Raw genomic sequence first — 8,824 nt, 5'->3', positions numbered from 1 at the left:
ACAGGTACTTCATTCATTGAACATCATACTTGGAAGCTGCCCACATTCATTCAGTCAGGCCCATGTATTTTCCACTGCACACAGAAAATTACAGAACTATATTGCACATTTCAAACATCACAAGATTTTTTTTTCTCTCTAATCTTGCATATAAGTGCCTAATTTTTGTCTGGGAATATATTATCAGGTATCTGTCTTCAGATTTTAGTTTTGACTCTAGAGTTATTAAAGGTAGTGCAAAAGCAACAAAGGACAATGAACTTTATCCTTGCTTTCTTGAATGAACCCTTGTTTTTAAGATTTACCTTATTTTTTTTCTAGCTGCTCCATGACTTCAAAATGTCTGGACATAAGGAAAAAATCATACCTTTGCTCATAGGGAAAAGTCAGTCAAAAGAAAGATTTAGGAAATTTTCAAGGCAGGGGCAATCCTTACAAAAATGGATTGCCAATGTGATGTTGCATGTTGTGTCCCCCACCATGACACTCAGAATTTTTTCCCTCTTTTCCTTACAGGGCTCAAGTTGCTTACTTCTTCAATAGTTTTGCAAATACAGTGACTATTTAGTTATAAATAGCACCTAAGGGGAGAAAGCCATTATGACCCAAGACTGAACTAAACCTAATTAATCAGATAAATCTTAGCAAGATCAGCCCAGAAAGGTTACAAAGGAGTTGAAAAGGTGAATGGGGAAGCAAAGTTTGGGCTGTGGGTAAATTCCTTACTTCATTTGGGTCACTGTGTAGTAAATTCTGAGTCCTGAATGCCTGAAAGATGAGAAGAAAAAAAAAAAAAGGATGAAATGTAGAAAATGATTAGTGAAATAGTGGAAAAAATTATCTTAATTTTTATACCAAGGACTACCCTTGAACATTGCTTTCTTATTCTAACTATTCGGCAGGGGGATGTTGCTGTAAAGACAAGGAAAAATCTGCTTTTTGCATCCTCTATCTCTTTCAACTCTCCATCATTCATTTTGGAAGACAAGAGCAAAGGGGAAACTTTAGGATGAGTTTGGAGGAAAATTATATAAAAGTTTTAAAAGACTAAAATGCAAAACCAGAAGGAGCTCAGAGAATTGGGTTCCTCCCTTACCTAACCCCTGTAGCAATTTTAGTGCAGAATGTGGTGATGAAACCTGTTTACCCGATAGAATATGAGTTCGACAAAGAAAAGAACCATCATTCGTACTTTTTATATATTACCCTACATTTTCTAAAACATACCTATGTCATTGTATATGCTCTGCCGATGCACGTTGATTGTTTTTGTTAATTCTGTAATCAAGGAAAGAGAGGAGTCTAATAAATGGGTTTAGGTTCTAGATTCAAATGGGATGAAAAGTTTGGTGATGACCTGACCTCAACTTAAGATAGTCCCGCTTGTTAATAAAAACCAAAGACTGGTTGATGTGGGTTAATTATTTCTGGGCAGATAAGGTGTAATTTATGAATGAATGGATTTGGAAAGGTATTGGGAATTGACTGAAATAAATTCATTTACCCTTCTAAACAAGCTATAGTAATTTAAAGCTACTTTAAACATGTAACTCTTTGTGGCTCCAAAACATAAAATATTTTCAAACCATCAATAGGTTAAAATTATTAAATGTGCACTACCATTAATAGCACTTATCAAGATATGTGCTTTGTGGTTGTTCATAATTTTATCTTTCCCACTCTAAATATAATGTTTTTAAGTGTAGATTCATTTTAATTCATCTTTTTAGCTTCAGTTCTTATAGTGATCCATAGGTAAAGAGATATTCAATGCATTCTTATTGAATGAACAACTAGACAAATACAAACCACTTACGTTGGTATTCAAGCTGTACCACAAACTCTTCCCAAGTTATTTCCAATATTTTAGCCACAAGTGTCCTGTACAAATATTACTGAGATCTAACTTATTTACTCACTGCACCTGTTCAAATCATTCTTTTTCAGGGAAACTTTTGTTGATATAGGTCTGTTATATGCGTACATACATACATGTAATGCAGAGACATTTGTACACTGTCCTTTCTTTGATCCTGGTTAAAACAAACCACTGGTGACAATTCTTTTTGTGACTAATATTCTAAAATGGTCTTTTGTACTACATTACTACAAAGGACATGGAAACTGGTACCTAATATTGGTATAGGTAACTCCAAAATTCCTTTCACAAACTTTTTATGTTGGAATAATTTTAGGTTGATATATGACTTGTAAAGACAATAGAGATGACACTGTTTTAGTGCAGAAAATCTCAGGAAATAATAAAAAATAAACCTCTCAGAATTAATAAATGAGTTTAGTAAGATCATAGGATACAGGTCAATACAGAAAAATCAATCATGTGTTTTTGTATACAAATGATGAGCATTTGGAAACCAAAATTCAAACACATAATATTATTGACAATATCCCCCAAATATGAAATACTTAGGCATTAATTTAACAAAATATGTACAGGATTTGTATGCTGAACCCTACAAAATGTGGATAAAACAAAACAAAGATGACCTAAATATATGGAGAGCCTTACTCAGTCCACAATTTGGAAGACTCAACATAGTAAGGATATCTATACTTGTCCAAGTTGCCTATGCATTCAATATAATACCAATAAAAATCCCATACAAGTTTATTCTAAAATTTGTATGGAAGGGGAAAATAACTACAACAGCTGAAACAACTGAAAAAAAAATGTTGGAGGAATCACACTACCAGGAATTAAAACTTAATAAAAATATAAAGCTACAGTGATAAAGACAGTATTGGCAAAGGAATAGATATATAGATCAATGCAGCAGAATAGAGAGTACAGAAATACACCCACGCAAAAGAATTATAAATCTGAATGTTAATGCAAATATTTTTAAACTTTTAAAAGAAATTCTTTCTGACTGATGTTATGCTCAGAGGGCCAATAATTCTTAGAAATGGCAGAATCAGCGTGATACATAAAAAAAACTTTATAATTGTATTTTTTCAAAATTGAAAGTTTTTCTTTGCCAGAGGCACTGTTAAGATAATGCAAAAACAAGCTATGGATTGGTGGAAAATATCTGTATATAGATACAACATAAGTTATCTATATTACAGCCATGTGCTCAATAAGAATTCTTCTGTCAATAACAGACCACTCATACAAAGGTGGTCCCATAAGATTATAATGGCTACACCGTATAGACTATGTGTATAATTGGCTATACCATCTAGGTTTGTGTAAGCAGCTCTATGATGTTCTCATAGCAATGAAATCACATAATGATGCATTTCTCAGAATATATCCCTGTAGTCGAGTGATGCAGAACTGTATTTATATCTCTATAGTCCACCAGAATATATAAACAAATTTCAAAATTGTGCAATAATAAAACGAACAACACAATTTTAAAAAGCAGATAAAGTACTTGAGCAGACTCTTCATCAAATGGATAGATGGATGGCATGTAAGCACATGAAAAGATGTATGATATCATTAGCCATTAAGGAACTGCAAATTAAAATCACAATGAGATATCACTATTCACCTTGCACTCCTAGTAGAAAGACTAAAATAAAAATACTGACAATACCAACTGTTGGTGAGGATGTAGAGTAAGTGGAACACTCACAGATTATTGAGAAGAGCACAAAATAGTAGAGTTGCATTGAAAAATGGTTTGACAATTTCTTACCTAATGAAACACACACTTACCACAAGACCCATCGATTTCACTCCTGGGTATTTACTTTAGGGGGATAAAAACTGATATTTACGTAAAACCCTGGATCTGGCTGTTTCTAGCAGGGTTCTTTGTAATAGATAAAAACAGAAAACAACCCAAATATCTTTCATTGTGTGAATGATAAAATGTAATTGATTCATATAATGTAATACTACTCAGCAATAAAAAGGAACAAACTATAAACACATGCGACAACTTTGATGATTTTCCAAAGATGCTATGCTTGATAAAATAAGGCCTTCCTAAAAAGATTCATAAGGTATAATTCCATTTATATGACATTTTCAAAAACCATAAAACTATAGTGATGAAGAACATATCAATGGTTGCCAGCGTTTATACATAGTGGGGCAGAAAAGATAGTTTTCTGGGGTGATGGAACTGTATTCTGATTGTGGTAGTGGTTACATGAATCTATACATGTATTAATATTTATAGAATTCTGAACAAAGAAAAATAAGCCAATTTTACTATAAGATGATTAAAACATTAATTTTAAAAATAATCATAAAAATGAAGAATAACAACAAAAAGAGTCAGAAGTAAGCACATTTCTGTGACTACTAACCAGACATTTGTTGGTAGACTACTGAATTATGTATATATTTACTTTTTCTATTCAAAAGATTTTTTTTCTTTTCTTCCCTGCCCCCTTCCTTTATTCCTCCCTTCCTCCCTCTCTCCTTCCCTCTCTCCCCTTTTCTTTCCTTCCTTCTTTCTCCATTGATCTCTCTGCCTAACTTTCTTCTTCTATGGTCTTGCTATTCTCTCTCTCATTTTTCCATCCCTTTAATATTTCCTCGGTGTTTTCTGCTCTTTCCTTCTTTCTTATTTCTTGTCCCATGTGATCTCCTGGATATTGACAACAATTTAGCCTTAAATGCATAATTTTTAATGACTTCAGGAGAACTAATCAGCAATTTGGGGAGCCATGGCTGCACACCAAATGAGCTAAATGTGGTTGAACGCCAAAAGATAATTTAAAAAAAAGAAAACAAAAAACTAATTCGAATAAAAATGTAGGAGGAGTCAGGAAGAATGTGCACAGCAGACTAAATTAATTTCAGAAATTTCTAACTAATAACATGACACATAAAAATATGTTTTAATTGTTGTCATTTGACTCACTAAGCTATCATTGACTTTTTCCTTCTCCAGATTATTGATACCATTTCATTAAATGATTTCCTAAGGTAAACTTTTAAATTTCTTTAACTTTTTTCTCCTTAATACTATTAAATTAATACCTTAATCCTTGGGCTTAATTTCTCCAGTACTGCTCATGAGTATGTGTCCTCCTTTCAAAGGAAAGTACTGTGAAGAGGGACAAAACATAGTCATTTTATGATTTTAGAGGCTTAGGTAAGGAGACAGGTGATTTTCACTTCTTTCTTAACTTCCTGGGGTATAAAAGGGTATTTAATTGTATTCACAGATGTAAGTCTTTAAAATACATATCTCCTCAAGAGAAGTCACAAAAGGAATTTTTTATTTCAAGCTGTGCTATGGGAAACTGTTACTAGTTTTGCACCTGAGTGTAAATATGATTTTGTGAACAGAAAAAAGATAAATAGGTGAATATTAAATTTGTGAAGGAGTGAGTGCTGTAACGTAAGGAAAGTTTACAGAAATAAAGGGTGAGGAAGTCAGAGACATATTTAATTTTTTTTAGGAGGGCTCATTCGTTGCTTTGTGGACACCTGGCATTTGAAGTGACACCCGACATAGTGTGGGTTCAGTAATGTAGAGATTAGAGCTACTTCCTCTGGGGTAGAAAACTATTTTTTTCATCATCTAACAATTGAAAAGAAGCTTAAAGGTCACGGAGTTATAGACCCTCTCATGTTTAACTCTCCAGTCTGATGCTACATAATGATTCCAGCTCCCTCAACTTTAATCCTAACTGCAATATGTACATAATAAAACTCCTCACATTCTGTAGCGCAGCTAGGATTTCCGGGTGAAATTCATGACTTTTATCTTCTTTATTTTATTTGATAATGCTGAGACCATGGAGAAGAAAGTATAGAAACACATATACATTTTATGTGGAAGTTCAAGGAGTTCAGATTTCATGTATATTTTCTTTATGTAATCTTTACATATAACTGATTCTTACTCTTATTAAAATAATTATTCATACTCTTTTCAATCATGATGCTAACCATCTAATTTTATAATATTTATACCTGGGTAAGAGAAATAGCTTAGAGGTAATATGTTACTGGAAATTTAAAGGTGAAGTGCAGAACTTTGACTCTGATATAGGATTCAAAGTGAGTAGATAGCTAAAAAGTTAAAGATTGTTCAGGAGAACACTCAGTTTTTTGAAGAAAATATTTAATCAAAGGGGTATCATAAATCCATGTGCAGTCTTTCTCTAACTTCATATATTTTTCTCCATTGTATCCAATTGTCAGTCCCATTCTCCTCCCTTACAGGCATCTACCCCAATTTGTTTGTACATAGCCTTGAAAATACCTTTACCCTCATAAAATATATAGCAATATTAAGTGTATACACACACACAATATTTGGTAAACTGTTTTGGCATATACATCCAAAAGAGTACACAAGTTATAACAGAACAACTCAATGAATTAAAAATAAGCAAACCAAACCAAACAAACAAACAAAAACCTTCATAATTACTGCACAGATCAAGAAGAAATAGAACATTCCAGAAACTTCCTATGTGCACCATCTCGGTTACTGTCCCCTATAAACATAATCAATATATGATTTCTAGCACCATTGATTACTTTTTCCTCTTTTTAGAAATTTAAGTAAGTGGAATTATTATGTACTCTTTTCCATTTGGTTTCTTTAACACTATATTTATGAAATTAATCCTTGTTATATATAGCATCACTTTTTTTTTCATTTCTGTGTAACATTCTACTGTATACACTTATATATCCAGTCTAGCATTGATAGGAAAGATGATTTGTTTCCAATTTTTAGCAACTGCAAATAGTTCTCTTATGAAAATTCTTGTACACACATGCAGTCATTTCAATTTAGAATTGAGAAAATTGGGAGAATTGCGGGGCCATTACATTTGTTTATGTTCTGCTCAGTAGAAACCATCAAACATTTCTTTGAAATGTACCTACCAATATGAATGCCCAAAAGCTGTGAATAAGGCCTCTTGTTGCCCCACATTCTTATCAACAATTGGTAACCCTTTCCCTTTAAGTCCCTTAGGGGTGTGCAGTTCTACCCATTGTGGATAGTTTCAAGTTGCATTACTCTGATGACTGCTGCTGTCAAGCTCCTTTTATATGACCACTTACCTTTGAGATATTGTATCATTTTTTTTTTGTCTCCACATGGCTTTTGTCCATTTTTAATTGGAACATCTGTCTTGTATTTATGTATGTATGTATGTATTTATTTATTTAATTTATTATTTGCATTTTGGCTTTTATTTTAAAGTCTGTTTAGTTTTTATTCTTATTTTCAAACTAGATACATTTCTCATTATTGAAATCTCCAGTGATTTGAGGGGTTCATAATATAAAAACGGAGTCTGATTTTTAAAATGGGACATATATCCTGTACAGATAATATTAGTGCGAGTTTTGTGGTACAAATGATATTTCCTATTAATTTATCATTAATTCTTATATGTCCCAACACATACTCCTGAGACATGAATAATGTATAAATGGTATGTTAAAAACTATATGACCTTCATATTTTTGTACACTAATGAGACATGAATAATGTATAAATGGTGTGTTAAAAACTATTACGACCTTCATATTTTTGTACACATATTTTTGTAGCTTTTAAAATCAATTTTACTTTATATATTTTTGTATACAATTCATACGTCAGAAGTATACATTGCAAATATATTCTCTAACTTCTCTTGGGCTTGCCTTTTTTGCCCTCTTGTGTCATTTGTAATTTATATATTTTTCTCTCTATTTTTCCTCTGGCAATGTTGCCAGGGCTTATCAATGAGGTCAACCATCTCAAATAAACTATTTTATATTTGTTGGTTCTCTTTACTGCAGTGGTTTTAAAAATTGAATTAATTTATATATATTTTTTTTTTTTTCTTCTCACCATTCTTTGAGTTGAATTTCCTGTTTGTCTCTTTTTGGAGTAAATAGATGGATCTTTTTGTGATGAATAGTGAGCTTATTATTTCTGCTCTAGTTTGTGCATTTAAGACCACATGCTTGGGGGCCGGCCCGTGGCGCACTCGGGAGAGTGCGGCGCTTGGGAGAGCAGGGGTGCTTCTGCCGCAGGTTTGGGTTCTATATAGGGATGGCCGGTGCGCTCACTGGCTGAGTGCGGTGCGGTCAACACCAAGCCAAGGGTTGCGATCCCCTTACCGGTCACAAAAAAGACAAAAAAAAAAAAAAAAAAAAGACCATATGCTTGAAAGAAAGTGAGCTGAGATGCTGGGTACCATTCAAGCTTTATTAAAGAAAGAAATCTGCTGGGCTGTGCTCAAAGTGGCAGGCAGCCCAGTGCTGTCCTGAAAATGGTGGACCGCACCAGGTGTGGGGGTGGTAGAACTTCTATAGTGCGCCAAGGGCTGGCTGATACTATCAAGGAGGGTCATTATGTTAATGTAGATCGGGCTGGTGAACTGCGTCCTTGCAGAAGCAAAAGGGGTTTCTGTTTAAGTCAGGAGGCTTCTCCTAAAGGGAAGGGGGGAGGGGAGGGGCGGAGGTGGGTGGTGCCATTTTGTACTTGGGCTTGTCTAAAGTGGTGCTGGTTATGTTGCAGATCTATTATTCCTGCCTTTTAAGTATAGGAAAAAGGGCAGAGGTCTCATTCTTCTGAAGCTACTTCCTGCTGAAGATGGGTGAAGATATGGAAAAAAATAAAAGATGTATGTTGGCAGGTAAAACAATTAGGTGGTGGGGTATTGGTTTTGTGCGGGGAAGCTGTATTCCTCCGGGGAAGGGTCGCTGATTCTGAGGGGCAGATATCCTCCTTGAAGGAACAATTTGGTGACTTTTTAGTTGGTGAAAGCCTGCATACATTCCTGCAGGAAATTAGAGAAACACCAAAAGAGACAGAGACCAAAAAGTAGGATGAGGCACAGTTAGGGGTCCTAGTAGGGGCATAAGCCAGGGTAT

Source organism: Cynocephalus volans, chromosome 13 (genome assembly GCF_027409185.1).
Source record: "Cynocephalus volans isolate mCynVol1 chromosome 13, mCynVol1.pri, whole genome shotgun sequence".
Taxonomy (NCBI): Eukaryota; Metazoa; Chordata; class Mammalia; order Dermoptera; family Cynocephalidae; genus Cynocephalus; species Cynocephalus volans.
The sequence above is the reverse complement of the archived record's forward strand: the minus strand, read 5'-3'. Positions refer to the sequence as shown.